Source organism: Tiliqua scincoides, chromosome 8 (genome assembly GCF_035046505.1).
Source record: "Tiliqua scincoides isolate rTilSci1 chromosome 8, rTilSci1.hap2, whole genome shotgun sequence".
In the NCBI taxonomy this organism is placed as follows: Eukaryota; Metazoa; Chordata; class Lepidosauria; order Squamata; family Scincidae; genus Tiliqua; species Tiliqua scincoides.
In genome coordinates, this window is record NC_089828.1 from 22,523,735 (window position 1) to 22,538,814 (window position 15,080).

At 45.9% G+C, this 15,080-nt stretch overlaps 1 pseudogene; it reads right to left on the reverse strand.

Moving 5' to 3' along the window:
* Window positions 1-377: 377 nt before the first annotated feature.
* On the reverse strand, window positions 378-494 carry LOC136659784 (5S ribosomal RNA; annotated as a pseudogene).
* Window positions 495-15,080: the final 14,586 nt, after the last annotated feature.

The window sequence follows — 15,080 nt, forward strand, 5'->3', positions numbered from 1 at the left end:
TGATTCACTTCAGGCAGGGTGAGTTCATTTCCCCTTCCATCACCCATACTCTCCTTGGTTATTAGGTATCTCCAAAACAGCTGGTGCAGATCCAAGGAGATCCACTGGAGCAGCAGAGGCTTTCCCCAGGGTAAGGAAAATTTTGTTTTCTTACCTCAAGGTGGCCATTGAGACTCCCCCCCCCCCACAAACACACATGCAAGATGCAGTGCAAACTCTGTTGCCATGGATAAGAATATAAGAAGAATCCTGCTGGATCAGGCTCAGGCTTGTGCTGGATCATCTAGTCAGGCTTAGACTAGTCCAGCTTCCCGTATCTCACAGAAGCCCACCAGGCCTGAGGTTGGCAACCTTCAGTCTCGAAAGACTATGATATAAGCCTACAGCACCCATTATTCCCAGGCGGTCTCCCATCCAAGTACTAACCAGGCCTGACCCTGCTTAGCTTCTGAGATCAGATGAGATCCGGCATGTGCAGGGTAACAGTTGCTGGGAATACCGGGTACTGTAGGCTTATACCATAGAATGAAGGTTGCCAACCAGGCCTGAGGGAGCAAACAAGTTCCTTGCATCTTGCTGCCACTCCCCTGCATCTGGCATTCTGTTTACCCTTGCACCCCTCAATGAAGACACAAGACTGCAGCTTGGGTTTAAATCGATCCACTTAGACACAGATAACCAAATTTTAAAACATGAAACCTACTGAACACACCATCCCTCCCTCGGCAGTCTGGGGTAGGTGAAAAAACTGCCATCCATGGCCAATTCGGATGACATCCATGGCCAATTCGGATGACACTCATGGCCAATTCCTACTGGGCCCTCATGATGAGTGACCAGCTAATCTCAGACTGTATAGTGGCTTGGATGCCTTTATGGTTTTTTTTTTTTTTTAGAATTGGGTTGTTTTAGACCCGCAGTTTTCAGTCTTTTTGATCTCACGGCACACCAACAAGGTGCTAAAATTGTCAAGGCACACCATCGGTTTTTTGACAACTGACAAGGCACACCTCATTGACAGCAGGTGCTCACACTCCCCTCCCAGTGGCCCTATTAACAAACGACTCTTGTGGCACACCTGCTGACCATCCGTGACGCACTAGTGTGCTATGGCACAGTGGTTGAAAATGGCTGTTTTAGACTCTAATGTTAGTTTCTTTAAGCAAATTTGACGATCACTGCATCCTAATAGAGTTGTTTTTCACACCTGGCTGTGACAAATCCCTGTCTTGTGCTTGAAACATCTTTTTTACAAAAATCTTTCTCTGTGTAAGATATGAGGGAACGGAGAGCTCTCTTTAGCACTTTGTTTAAACTCAGGTACTTTGCTCATCTATTGCTCTCATTTCCCAGTGGCTTCTGATAACGTTTTTCTCCGCAAGTGGGACACAACTCCGTTTTTTCAAAGACTTCAAGAAATCAGGTGGGAGAGACGAGCATCTTTTTATTTCATCATTGTTACGAGGCAAGTCGTAAGTGTCATTTTCCCCACTCGTTCCCTTTTCTCGAGAGACAGAGAATGCGTCTTTTGGCAAGTGGTTTCAAGACTAATACAAACTGCCTGGATTTTATGACTTTTGTGCTTCCAGTCAGGAAGCAAAAAAGAGTTAGGGTCATGTTGCTGCTGTTAGACCACTGAACATTCCTGGTGAGCAGTGCTGACTTTGGTGAGTTAGATGTTGTTACCTTGCACATGCCTGATCTCGTCCGATCTTGGAAGCTAATCAGGGTCAGGCCTGGTTAGTACTTGGATGGGAGACCGCCTGGGAATACTGGGTGCTGTAGGCTGATACCATAGTCTTTTGAGACTGAAGGTTGCCAACCAAGCCTGATATAGCCACTGCACTTGAGTCAACTCTCTTATCCCCCTTCGAGATCTGCTCTCAGCCCATCCTCAAAATATAAAGCTCCTTGGACAAGATGACTGGCATCCTAACTAAATTCTCGCATGCCAATGCAGCAGCGCTGGTGCAGGCTGTGGGCCCAATCCTATCCAACTTTCCAGCATCAGTGCAGCTGCAATGCAGCCCCAAAGTAAGGACCACATGGTCCCATACCTTAAGGAGACCTCAGTGACCTCCCCTGCACCTCAGAATGCAATGCACGCCCCATTGGTACAGCTGCACCAGCACAGAAAAATTGGATCAGATTGAACCCTATGTTACATCCCTAAGGTGAATTTACTCTACTGGAGGTCTCCCCAGGGGTCATTTCTCCCCTTGCTCTGGGGCAAGGGTGTCCAAAGTTTTTGGCAGGAGGGCCACATCAGCTCTTTGACACTGTGTCAGGGGCCGGGGGGGGGGGAAAGAATTAATTTACATGTAAAATTTGAATAAACTTACATAAATGAATATACTAAAGATGGACTTATATGAATGAATGAAGGTTTTGTGATAGCTCAAGGCCTATTAAAGGCCTTGCACAAAGCAAGGCTGGCCTTTCCTTTGCTGCCGCTGCTGCATCACAGACGTGAAACAGCAAGCAGTGGAGGGAGCCCTCATCCCACAGCTCACACAAGAGGTCAAACAGTCGCACTCGCGCTGAGATCAGTTGCGTTGGGCCAGTGTGGGCTCCAACAAATCTCCGGAGGGCCAGAGGCTCATTGGAGACTGGGGGCTCCCTGAGGGCCTCATTGAGAAGCCTCGAGGGCCGCAAGTGGCCCCAGGGCCAGGGTTTGGGCACCCCTGCTCTGCGGTAAGCCCCACCAGCCACTATTGCTCAACTCAGACCTGCACTAGCTACTGGTACAGGTCTGAGTTAATCCATGTCAGCAGGCCTGGGAAGAGGGATTGGATACAGCGTGTGTTAGCAGCGCTGATCCCACCCCCTCCCAGGCCTGACCCACTCACCCCGCCCGCATCACTGGGCCATTGTTGCAAATGGGCAGCAGTCCTGTGCACACAGCAGCAGCTCCCAAAGCCTCCAATGGTGCTGGTAAGTTGGTGGTGGAGGTGTGTTGTGGGCAGGGAAGGCAGGGCTAGGGGAAGTTGCACCAGGATCCCATCGCCTCTTTCCCAGGCCATCTCACTCCTTTTCTCTCCTTGGATTTAGATCAGCAAAATGGCTGGTGGTGGTGCTCTGAGGATATCCATTGGGCAGCCTACTGGGAGATAAGTAAAAAAAAATATTGACTTATATCTCGGAAGCTAAGCAGGGTCAGGCCTGGTTAGTACTTGGATGGGAGACTGCCTGGGAATACCGGGTGCTGTAGGCTTATACCATAGTCTTTCGAGACTGAAGGTTGCCAACCATTTATTGACTTATAACAGTATTATAGATAGATAGATAGATAGATAGATAGATAGATAGATAGATAGATAGATAGATAGATAGATAGATAGATAGCAAGGATATATATATATCAAGGCCATTAGCAAGGCTACATTGGCACCAATGGTGGGGGGGGGGGTGTTAGGATTGGGCAGTGGATGTCTGAATTAGGCCACCATCCTTAAGAGGTTCATCATCATCCCTCCCAGGGCTCCTCTTCTGGGCAGCTGAATACGTTGCTTTTTAATTTTCCACTGAAGAATGCAGTCAGCTTCAACCCCACCTTGTTTTCTTCTTTAAGGAGGACTGAAAATAAACAGTTGACAGAAACCAATCTTGGCAGGCAAAATGAAAGGCGAAGAGTGAGCAGGTTTGCTTTGGAACACCACGTTTAAAATAAATTGTTTGTTTGTGCAATTTATTTCTCTATTTACTGGGCTCTCCATGACTCGTATCGACCAGCGTAGGTGAGGCACCCAGGTGGATGCAATGCGCGTAAAGGGTTTTACGGTTCATCTGAAATGTAAATGTGCTTCAGAAAGATTTCACTATTTGTTTGTGCAATAACCAGCACATGATTCTTACATTACGATGGAGAGCAGAGGTGGTGAAATGCTTCCCTGAGATTCTATTTACATTCTCACTCATCAGAAGAGGCTTCAACGTATCTGTGATACATCTGAACTCCATGTTTACATGAGAGATCAATGTTGTTTTTCTGCCTTTCGAAAAGGAACAGAAAAAAATATTGCACAGGGAGGCTTCTATAGCCCTATTCGAAGAGCATTTGTCACTATGCTTCACTTCCCTCCCCCCCACATGCACAGCCTCAAACATGTATCTGCAACATGAATAAGTACATATGCAGTTCTCCTGTTCACACATGATTCTCTACCTGCGTGCAAAGCAATGTGTGAATGGCTGCGTCTAAGCTCATTTTAGAGCTCTACAGTCCACCTGCACTGTATACAGTATACACTGTATACACTGTATACACTGTATACAGTCCACTGCACACAGATATACTTGGGAAGAAATAAACATGTGAATGGCTTCTCATGTAATCGAGAACCCTGAAAAAGCATGGAGCACTGTCTATTGTACACAGTATCTGTATGCACAGAGCAATAGCATCACCAGTGGATGTGTGGGGGTGTGGGCCACACTGGGTGATGCGCACAAGGGGGGGTGACACCACTATTGGTCAAAATTTTTAAAATCTTGATATTTTCAAATAATACCATCAAGTTATATATCATTCAATGCATAATTTTATGCAGAATGTAATGAAACAAACCACATTAAAATATCTTTATTCTATAAAATGTTATGGCCCCAAAACCAGTGGGGGTGGGGTGATGATGCAACATCACACTCACTACTTGGGGGTATTTTTCCCTGCCCGCTGCATGGGAGGAGGTCCATCATGGAGGTGATGCGTGGCCTCCCACACCAGGTGACACAATCCCTAGTGACACCGCTCCCACAGAGGCATAGCATAGATGTGCATTGGACAGTATGCACAGGGGAGTGGGATTGCAGTGGCAGTTCCAGCCTCTGACTGATGAGTTTTCAGGACATCCTGTTTCATTGCCTAGAAAAACAGCAATCGCATAGAAACATCATATATCCATGGCAATGAGGCTGATGCTCTCACCACTTCTCTTGCCTTCCATCTAAGCTTTGCTGCACGAAAATAGCTCTCAAGCACCTTTCTTTGATACTGCATTGGCCACTCTTGACATTGTGGAGTGTGTGGGCCAGAATAAATATTCTCTTGCCTCAATGGCTCAGGAAGATTGGCCGTTGCAGAGGTTCAGCTCTGAGTGCCACAGGAAAAGCCAAGGGTAAGTGCTTTTTTTCAGAGGCAAAACTTTTCTGGAACTGATGTGAGATCACGGTGGCACAAAAAGAAATATGAAACTCTGGGCAGCCTGGGGAGGCATTTCCCTTTAAGCTGACCCTGTTCTCCCAGGGAAGAGGTTTGTTTTTCTGTTTGAGCTCATGGAAAATTGGGGCTAAAAGGCTGGCTACAAATCTGAAAGTCACTGTTCCTAATCTTGCCTTGGCCATGAATTCACTTGGTGGTCACATCACACACGACCTCTGTCCACCCCCACCCCCTCCTCAATATAAAGATAATAGTGCTTCCGTCCCTTCAGGGTTGTAGCAACAATTACAACATATATCTGTGATATATTTTGAATACTTGGAATACCTATCCAAATGCCAGATGGCATCATGAATCCCAAAGCTGTGCTTCTTTGGGAGAGGGGCTGCGTGGAGCCAAGCTGTAATGCTAATTGAGTGCTAACCCTTGGCCAAGATTATCTTTGTGCTCAGGTTCTGAAATCCCCACCTGTGATTTGCCTTCCTTCACCTTCAACTGCCTGAAGTCTTCTGCTACCTCCAGTGATTTGGTTCTTCACTGCCCATGATGACTGGAACCACATCTTTAATGTTGCTTGTCTTATGTCCCTCAAACTCCTTCCCAAAGCCCATCTTTTCTATAAGGGCTAAGTACAACAGAGTTACAATGCTGTTGTAACCAAGCTGATGGGCATGTAACTGGTTCCCTGGTTATCCCTGTGTACGTTTCCCTCCTCTTCCTCTGCTGCCTTTCCTGTGTTGAATTTTAGATTATAAACTCAGTGGCGCAAAAAAACCACCAAGTGAATCAGCAGTTGTTGAAAAAGAAGAGGTGGAAGAGGAAGGGTGACAGGTGAGTCACTGAGAGTAAGGGTGCATTTGGCATCCCTGCAGGAGCCCCAAAGTTCTTTGTCATCACTGCCAACTGCCCAAACTGCCCTTTCTAGCCTACACCCCTTTCCCTTTTGCCACACCCCTTTTCCCTAGTGCAAGGCTTGGGCTCCTGCTGGAAGAGAAATCATTAACAAGGGTCACATAACTATTCCCTTTATGCATTTTGGAAGAGTGCTCAGGAAGAGTGAGAGCTTTCAGGGCTTTCTGATAAGTTTATTGCTATGTTTCAAGTTGACTTCATTAGATTACCGGGACCTGTCTCATTAGACAGTCGTAGCACAGCATAAATCTTTCTCTAGCCATACTCCCTCTACCCAGAGCTCTGTCATTTGTGGTAAGGATTTTGACAATGATGCGTGGAAGAGTTGGCTGCAATGCCCTTCGGAGGTCTCATTCGCATTCCCCCGGCTTTAATTACTCCTGTCAATTCTTCATGTTCCATTACCTTCACTTTAGATTTTGTCTGTACAAACAGTTGAGGATTTTTTTATTTTTTACTTCTTTTTTTTTGTGATCAGGAAGTGGCATCCAGCCATCTGCTCTTTAGATGCGTAACCTTCTCCTCGTCAAAGAGCTGATGTATTCATAATCCTGTCCTTATTAATACCTAAATGATTAGTTTCCCTCTCTTCAAGCAAGAAGAGGCTTTTTTCCCCCTAGCTGCCTAGTAGTTATGAAACGGACCTTGAAAAACCTTTGTGGAAATAACTAGAACCTTCTCCCAGAAATAAATGTTATTTTCATGTTGTTCATGCTGATTGACATATATCAACAACATGAAAAAAAAGAAAACATTTAAGAAAATGGAAAGCTTAATTTCAATCAGTTTACATAAGAACAGCCCTACTGGATCAGGCCATAGGCCCATCTAGTCCAGCTTCCTGTATCTCACAGCGGCCCCACCAAATGCCCCAGGGAGCACACCTGATAACCTGCATCCTGGTGCCCTCCCTTGCATCTGACATAGACCATTTCTAAATGAGGAGGCTTGTAACCCATAATGGATTTTTCCTCCAGAAACTTGTCTAATCTCCTTTTAAAGGCATCCAGGCCAGATGCCGTCACCACATCCTGTGGCAAGGAGTTCCACAGACCAACCACACGCTGAGTAAAGAAATATTTTCTTTTGTCTGTCCTAACTCTCCCAACACTCAATTTTAGTGGATGTCCCCTGGTTCTGGTGTTATGTGAGAGTGTAAAGAGCATCTCTCTATCCACTTTATGCTTCCCATGCATAATTTTGTATGCCTCAATCATGTCCCCCCTGAGGCGTCTCTTTTCTAGGCTGAAGAGGCCCAAACGCCGTAGCCGTTCCTCATAAGGAAGGTGTCCCGGCCCAGCAATCATCTTAGTTGTATTCTTTTGCATCTTTTCCATTTCCACTATATCCTTTTTGAGATGTGGTGACCAGAACTGGACACAATACTCCAGGTGTGGCCTTACCATCAATTTGTACAAGGGCATATAATATTAGCAAGTTTGTTCTCAATACCTTTTTTAATGATCCAAAGCATAGAATTGGCCTTCTTTACTGCCATTTGGGTCGACACTTTCATCGACCTGTCCACCACCACCCCAAGATCTCTCTCCTGATCTGTCATAGACAGCTCAGAACACATTAGCCTATATGTGAAGTTTTGATTTTTTTGCCCCAATGTGCATGACTTTAAACTTACTTACATTGAAATGCATCTGCCATTTTGCTGCCCATTCTGCCAGTTTGGAGAGATCCTTCTGGAGCTCCTCACAATCACTTCTGGTCTTCACCACTCGGAAAAGTTTGGTGTCATCCGCAAACTTTGCCACCTCACTGCTCACCCCTGTCTCCAGGTCATTTATGAAGAGGTTGAAGAGCACCGGTCCCAGGACAGATCCTTGGGGCACACCGCTTTTCACCTCTCTCTATTGTGAAAATTGCCCATTGACACCCACTCTCTGTTTCCTGGTCTTCAATCAGGTCTCAATTCAGGAGAGGACCTACCCTCTAATTCCCTGACTGTGGAGTTTTTTCAGTAGCCTTTGGTGAGGGACCGTGTCGAACGTCTTCTGAAAGTCCAGATATATAATGTCCACGGGTTCTCCCGCATCCACATGCCTGTTGACCTTTTCAAAGAATTCTAAAAGGTTTGTGAGGCAAGACTTACCCTTACAGAAGCCATGCTGATTCTCCCTCAGCAAGGCTTCGTCTATGTGTTTTGAGATTCTATCTTTGATGAGGCATTCCACCATCTTACCATCCACCATAGATGTTAGGCTGACCGGCCTATAGTTATCCAGGTCCCCCCTCTTTCCCTTTTAAAGATAGGCGTGACATTTGCTATCCTCCAATACTCTGGCACTGTGTCCATTTTGAGGGACAAGTTGCATATTTTAGTCAAGAGATCAGCAACTTCATTCTACAGCAACTTCATTCTACACTTCCTTTCTATCCATTCACTTCTATCAGCAACTTCATTCTACAATTCCTTAATAGCTCTAGGGTGGATGCCATCCGGGCATGACTTATTGATCTTTAATTTATCAATGAGGTCTGAAACATCTTCTCCTTTAACCTCTATCTGACCTAATTCCTTGGTCAGGAGGGGCCGTTCTGGCAGCGGTATCTGCCCAAGGTCTTCTGCCGTGAAGACAGATGCAAAGAACTCATTCAATTTCTCTGCCATCTCTAAGTCTCCTTTTATATCCCATTTCCCTCCCTAACCATCCAGAGGGCCAACAACTTCTCTGGTGGGTTTCCTGCTTCTAAAATATTTGAAGAAGCTTTTATTATTCCCCTTAATGCTGCTGGCCATGTGTTCCTCATAGTCTCTCTTGGCCTCCTGTATCACCTTCTTACATTTCTTTTGCCACAGTTAATGTTCCTTTTTATTCTCCTCATTAGGGCAAGACTTCCATTTACAGAAGGAAGCTTCCTTGCCCTTTACGGCCTCTCTAACTTGGCTGGTTAGCCATGCGTGCACCCTCCTGAACTTAGTTGAGCCCTTCTTCCTTTGCAGTATACACTTCCGCTGGGTCTCTATTACTGTTGATTTGAGCAGCCTCCATGCACTCTGTAGAGACTGGACTCTTTTTACCCTCCCTTTCAACCTCCTTCTAACCAGCCTCCGCATTTGAGGGAAGTTCGCTCGTCGGAAGTCAAGGGTTTTTGTGAGAGATTTGCCTGGTATTCTTCCCCCGATGTGCATGTCGAAATGGATCACAGCATGATCACTGTTCCCCAACAGCTCAGTAACACTGACATCTCTAACCAGGGCCTGAGTACCGCACAGTATTAAATCCAGAGTCACCTGTCCTCTGGTGGGCTCCATGACTAGCTGCTCTAAGGCACAGTCATTTAGCATGTCAAGGAATCCGGTCTCTTTTTCTTGACCAGAACACAAGTTTATCCAGTCAATATAACGACAATTGAAGTCCCCATGATTACAACCCTGTCCCTCCTTGTCACCTCCATGATCTGTTTCCTCATTTCAAGGTCCCCTTCCGGTTTCTGGTCTGGAGGACAATAGTATGCCCCCAGTATTACATCACTCCTCAGGCCTGGTAATTTAACCCACAGAGATTCTACGGTGGAGTTGGACCCACCTTCAATCTCTACTTTGCTGGATTCCATCCCTTCCTTAACATAAATGGCCATCCCACCTCCAACACACTCCTCCCTGTCCCTCCTATAGAGTTTATAGCCCGGGATTGCGGTATCCCACTGATTCTCCACATTCCACCAGGTTTCCGTTATGCCCACTATGTCAATGTTTTCCCTTGTCACCAGACATCCAGTTCTCCCATCTTTGCTCGGAGACTTCGGGCATTTGTATAAAATTATTTGTACATGGAATGCCCCAGGATGGGCTGCTTATTAGCTCCTTTATCCCTGAATCCTCTCGTTGTGCCAAACTGCCTATCACATCCCATCACGCTACCATTCCCAATTTCTTCTCCTACTCTGCCTTTACCTTGTTGTTCTCTAAGCTCCCCATCCTCGTCCCACAGGGATGAGGAGTCCCGAACCAGATGCCCCTCAGCTCCTGTTGGCCTTCCCCCAGGGATCAGTTTAAAAGCTGCTCTGCCACCATACAGAGTTTGAAGCTCTGTATTCATTCATTTATTCATTCATTCATGGCGTCTTATATCCCACCTTGTGGTGAGATGGCTCACAACCCAGACTGACCCAATGTTGAAACCTGGAGATATCTCAGGTGGTGAATTAGGGTGTCTACATGAGACCTCTACATGCTGTGTGCTTGCCCACTGCCTCTGCCATTGACAAACCTTCTGCCTTGGTTGCTTGCCTACTTGTGTGCCTTCACCAGTGGCCACTGCTGTTCTTTTTCCTCTCATCTTCCTATTATTCAGTTTTAAAAAGGAAGAGTCTGGGAACATGGAAAAGGAAGCGAGGATAATAGAATGATGGCCTAGTGGTTCCCAAACTTGTGGGTCACGATCCACCAGCCAGGTAAGCACTCATCACTGGCCCCTTAAGGAGTAGGGTAGCAGGGGATGCAGGGAGCCCAGTGGACACTTCAGAATGACAAAAAATAGCAATTGGAACCCACTTCCGGTTTCATGATTGAAAACTGGAAGTGGGTTCAGATTGCTATTTTTAGTCATTCTGAGGCTTGGGGAGCCCTGCACCCCCCAAAGGCTGGCACTTGTTTTGGTAAGTAAACCCCCCTTTCTGTTTCCAGTAGCAGTAGCATCCTGGTGAATGTGTTGCTGCCAACCTCCTGCCCCTGCAAAGACTTACACAGTTCCAAAGTCTGAGTACGACTTTGGGAACTGCTGGTCTAGAGTGTCTAGGAGAAACTCTAGGCCATCGCTCTACACCATTCGTTTCTGCTTCTGCTTCCAAGGTCTCTTCTTTCCAAACTTGGGAGTGGGAAGATGTTGAAGAGGAGAAGCAGTGGTGTCAGGAATAAATATGTGGAGGCACACACCTAATTGGTAATATCAATTCACCTCTGTGCCTCAGGATCAGTGGGAACAGGCAAACAATGCAAAAGCAATCATAAAAATATGCCAAGTAAAACAACATCAAAAAGAAGACTCAACACACACAAAAAAGAATCTGCATCTCACATCAGCACAGTATGAATTTCATATATGAAGGATTTTCTTAAGCCATTTCTGCCCAACGTTGCATCAGGTGTCAAATGTGGGCTGGGCAGAAATGGGTTAACTAAGCTTGCAATCCTATACAAAAGTACCTGGGAGTAAGCCCCATTGAACCCAGAAGAACTTACTTCTGTTCTGAGTGAACATGCGTAGGCTTGTGTTCTAAGTTTTTAGTACTTGACTGAGCAGGAATTGAATGAGGTGGACCTCTTTGAGGAAGGTGATCTCAAAGGCTTTAAGCCATGGGCTCACCTAACTTGTTTCTGAGGGTGAGGAACATGAACCAGGACCCCAAAATGACCCTAGTTTACAGGTAAGCAAGTATGGGACCAGATGGTCCTTCAGTTATCTTGATCTCCAGGGAGGCTATGTGTACCACCGGACACCACTTTGTGTACCACCAGTCGAGAAACACTGCTCTATGGGAAGAACCGTAAGGCGCTTCCCTGACTCCCGGGGCAGTGATGTCATGTGTCATTCTATCACATGATGTCACTTCTGGGTTCTCCCTGGAAGAGGGGCGCTGGCTGCAGTGGCTTGAAGGTGAGCCTCCACTGGAGAAGGAACTTGGGGCATGAAGCAGCCTGCACCTCGTCTGTAACCAGAGCGAAGCCTGAGGGGCAGTAAAGCACCCTCTATTAGTGTAGTGTCTGGGGCAGGTGACCCTCAGGCTCCACCCTAACGGTTCTGACTAGAGGACTGGGTCAGAGAGGTGAGATTTGAGATATGAACAAAACCAAGGCTAGCACCAGATCATGCCAGGTCCTGGGACAAGGTCCTTCTAAGTTAAAATAACCTTTCTCCTCCCTCTTCTCCATATATGATATTAGGCTGCATATAGACAATACAGTCAGTGCGCAGCTCACGATTTTCATATTAGAGCTGTGTTGCTGCAACATATGGATATGTTGTTATGCGCTCTGCCGATTCCACCTGCAGCTTTGCCGTGACCAGAAATGAGCCAGATCATTCAAAGCTCACCTGTATCAGAGATGGAGGCAGCTATTCTGGCACCTGCAATTTGTTCCTACATAAAGAGGTGTAAATGTTTTACGTGCATGTGGAGAACGCATCCCACATTAAAGGGCCCAGGACTTCCATCCCCCAGGGAGCTATATATTCCACACAATGAATTTGTACTCAAAATTAATAGAAGATACTCACATGCACGGACTGGAAAATGGAGATAGATATATTACTGGCAAATCCTTAAACTCCATTACTATTATGTGTTTAAGGGCTGCTGTAACAGAATATGATCAGGAATTTACTCGCATTATAATCTCAAATGGAGAGAAGTAATTTACAAAGACTGCCATTCCTAGATAGATAGATAAAGAGATGGAAGAGCTCCTGTGCATCTTTTAATGCTGGCTATTTTAATGCCTTCGGTGGCTTCTACAGTACTTGTTCTGAGGACCTGTTTGCATGTAGATCTTTCATTGGTCATTGATGGTAGTGTCACATGATGATGTGTACGTGTGAGTAAGCCATCACAGATGAACTCACCAAAGGTGGAACTCTTTTATGAACTCAAACAACAGAAAGGGATTTTGTGATGTTCAAAAGACTTCAGTGGTGGCAACCAGTGAGGTGAGGCGGAGGGTAATAAATGGGTGCCAATGCTGAGCAGGGACAGAGGAAAATGAGGGCCTCATATACGTCCTGGTGGCTGCTGCTAGGAAAACAAAAAGTAGTGCATGCAATACCATTAAAAAAAGAAAGAAAAGAGAACCAGGATGGGGTAGTGGTTCGGAAGTCGGACTTAGACCTGGAAGATCCAGGTTCAAATCCCCACTCAGCCATGAAGCTTCCTGGGTGACCTTGGGCCAGTCACTCTCTTTCACTCTCACCTTCCTCACAGGGTTATTGTGAGGACAAAAGAAGGGGGGGAACTGTGTACACCACCCCAAGCTCCTTGGAGGAAGGGTGGTATAAGAATGTGAAAATAAATAAATAAAGGCATGTTGCTGGGGCATATCATGGCTGATGACATCATCTGCTTATGCCCACAATGGGCACTGCTGTTCATACATCAACTTGTATGGTGCTGCCCACACTGCCTGAACTCAGCTACCTTTGAATGATGCCCGCCAGTATGGAGCTCCTATGGTTGGCAACCTTCAGTCTCAAAAGACTATGGTATAAGCCTACAGCACCCAGTATTCCCAGGTGGTCTCCCATCTAAGTACTAACCAGGCCTGACCCTGCTTAGCTTCCAAGATCAGACGAGATTGGGCATGTGCAGGGTCCTGGTCATTACTCAGCCGTGTTTACTACCTTCTCTTCCATCTTGCTGGCCATTGCTGAGCAGTGAAGTTGTGATTAATTATGCCACTGAAATACCCTTCATCCAGATTGCTCCTTGGATTTTGGAGTCCTCAATTACCTGGACTGGCTTCGAAAGTGGAACCAATGCATTAAAAATTGTCCATCCACTTTTTAAACGTTTTCAAATTGTGTACGCTTCACCCTGCATACACAGTTAGTTGCAATTTTCAGTCCCTTCAGCCCATTGATTTCTTTCTCCAACTCAATGTTACAGATGTGTTTGTGCACACTGATGAAACACCATAAAACAGCAGACTTGATGTGACTGTGTGTCAAATCAAATCAAGATTCTGTTGTGTGGTGTTCTATCCATGTGCGGGAACATGTTTGCTTTGGTAAAACAACACAGAAAGAGAATCTTGATGCAATTGTACATGTTGTACAATCTTATCAAGATGGTCCCCCTGGCCGACTGTTTTATCAATGTGCTTGAAACATCAGTAATGCAGGAGTGGGGGGGGGGAAGATGCAAATGAAATGCATCTTTTTGAGTTATGGGCTTAATTTTAGTTTCCCAGTGAAACTCGAACGCAGGAGGAAGGGAAAACACAGGACAGAGTCAGCAGGAGGAAAAATTAAGGGATAGAATGTGGGACACCTCACACTTAGCTGGGAAACCTTTGACTATGATTGGCAGAGCTGGTGTGAGGGCTTGGAATGTTCATGAACATTTTCTCTGAGGAAGAGATAAGGCACATCCACAGGTAAGCTCCACAGATAAGCTATATTAGCTTCCTTCAGTCTCTGGCATAACTCTAAGAGAGAAAGTTTGTGTGTGTGTGGGGGGGGGGGGGAGATTTCAGGCTGAAATTTAATAGCAGGTGGGCAATACTTTCATTCCGATAAACAGATTCAGCAATCTAATGAAAACAATCTCTAGCTAAAATAGAGAGGCTTGACTTGTAGGGATTGGGATAATCAGAAAAGCTTTTGTTTCTCTTTTGCTGTCAGTGACCTGAACTGAATACTGATGGCCAACGACTCACTGAAAGAGGCAGTTCCTGCCTGCAAATTCCTATCCATTTGGGTCCCAGGGGTGCAATTGAATCTTTTTATCTAAGTTTGCAGTTGCTGTTGCCCAACGCTTGCAACGCCACACCACTGATTCTATTGAAAGTTTTCGTTTTATTCTCTTAGAAGTGTCAAAAATGCTGGTAAAAATTACAAAAACAGTAGGAGTGGCTTCAATGGAGCCAGACTACCTAGTCCAGAGGTCTGTTTGCAATAGACTGAGAGCTGCCTCTGGGAAGCCAACACACAAGGTGTGAAGGTGAAGCCCTCATCTACAGTTTCTCCCTGGCATTCAAAGGCTAATTGCCCCTTTATATGAAGGCTCCATAAAAATATTATGGTGCATTGGTGCTTTGCCAAATTCCTGTACACTTTGCCTAAAGAACTTATCCCCACTTTAAACGAATTAGTTCCCCCAGCTTAACCACAGCTAGCTCTAGCAGTCTGCAAAAACTACCGCTGTAACCCAGCAAAAAAGGGTAACTTGCCTGTGGGGCTGCAGGGTCCCTCCTCCCCGTTCCTAAGGCAGCCTTTCAGGTAAGCTGCACCACCTCAGCTCTCCACCACTCAGCAGTCTTGGTTTGATTAGTCCAGGG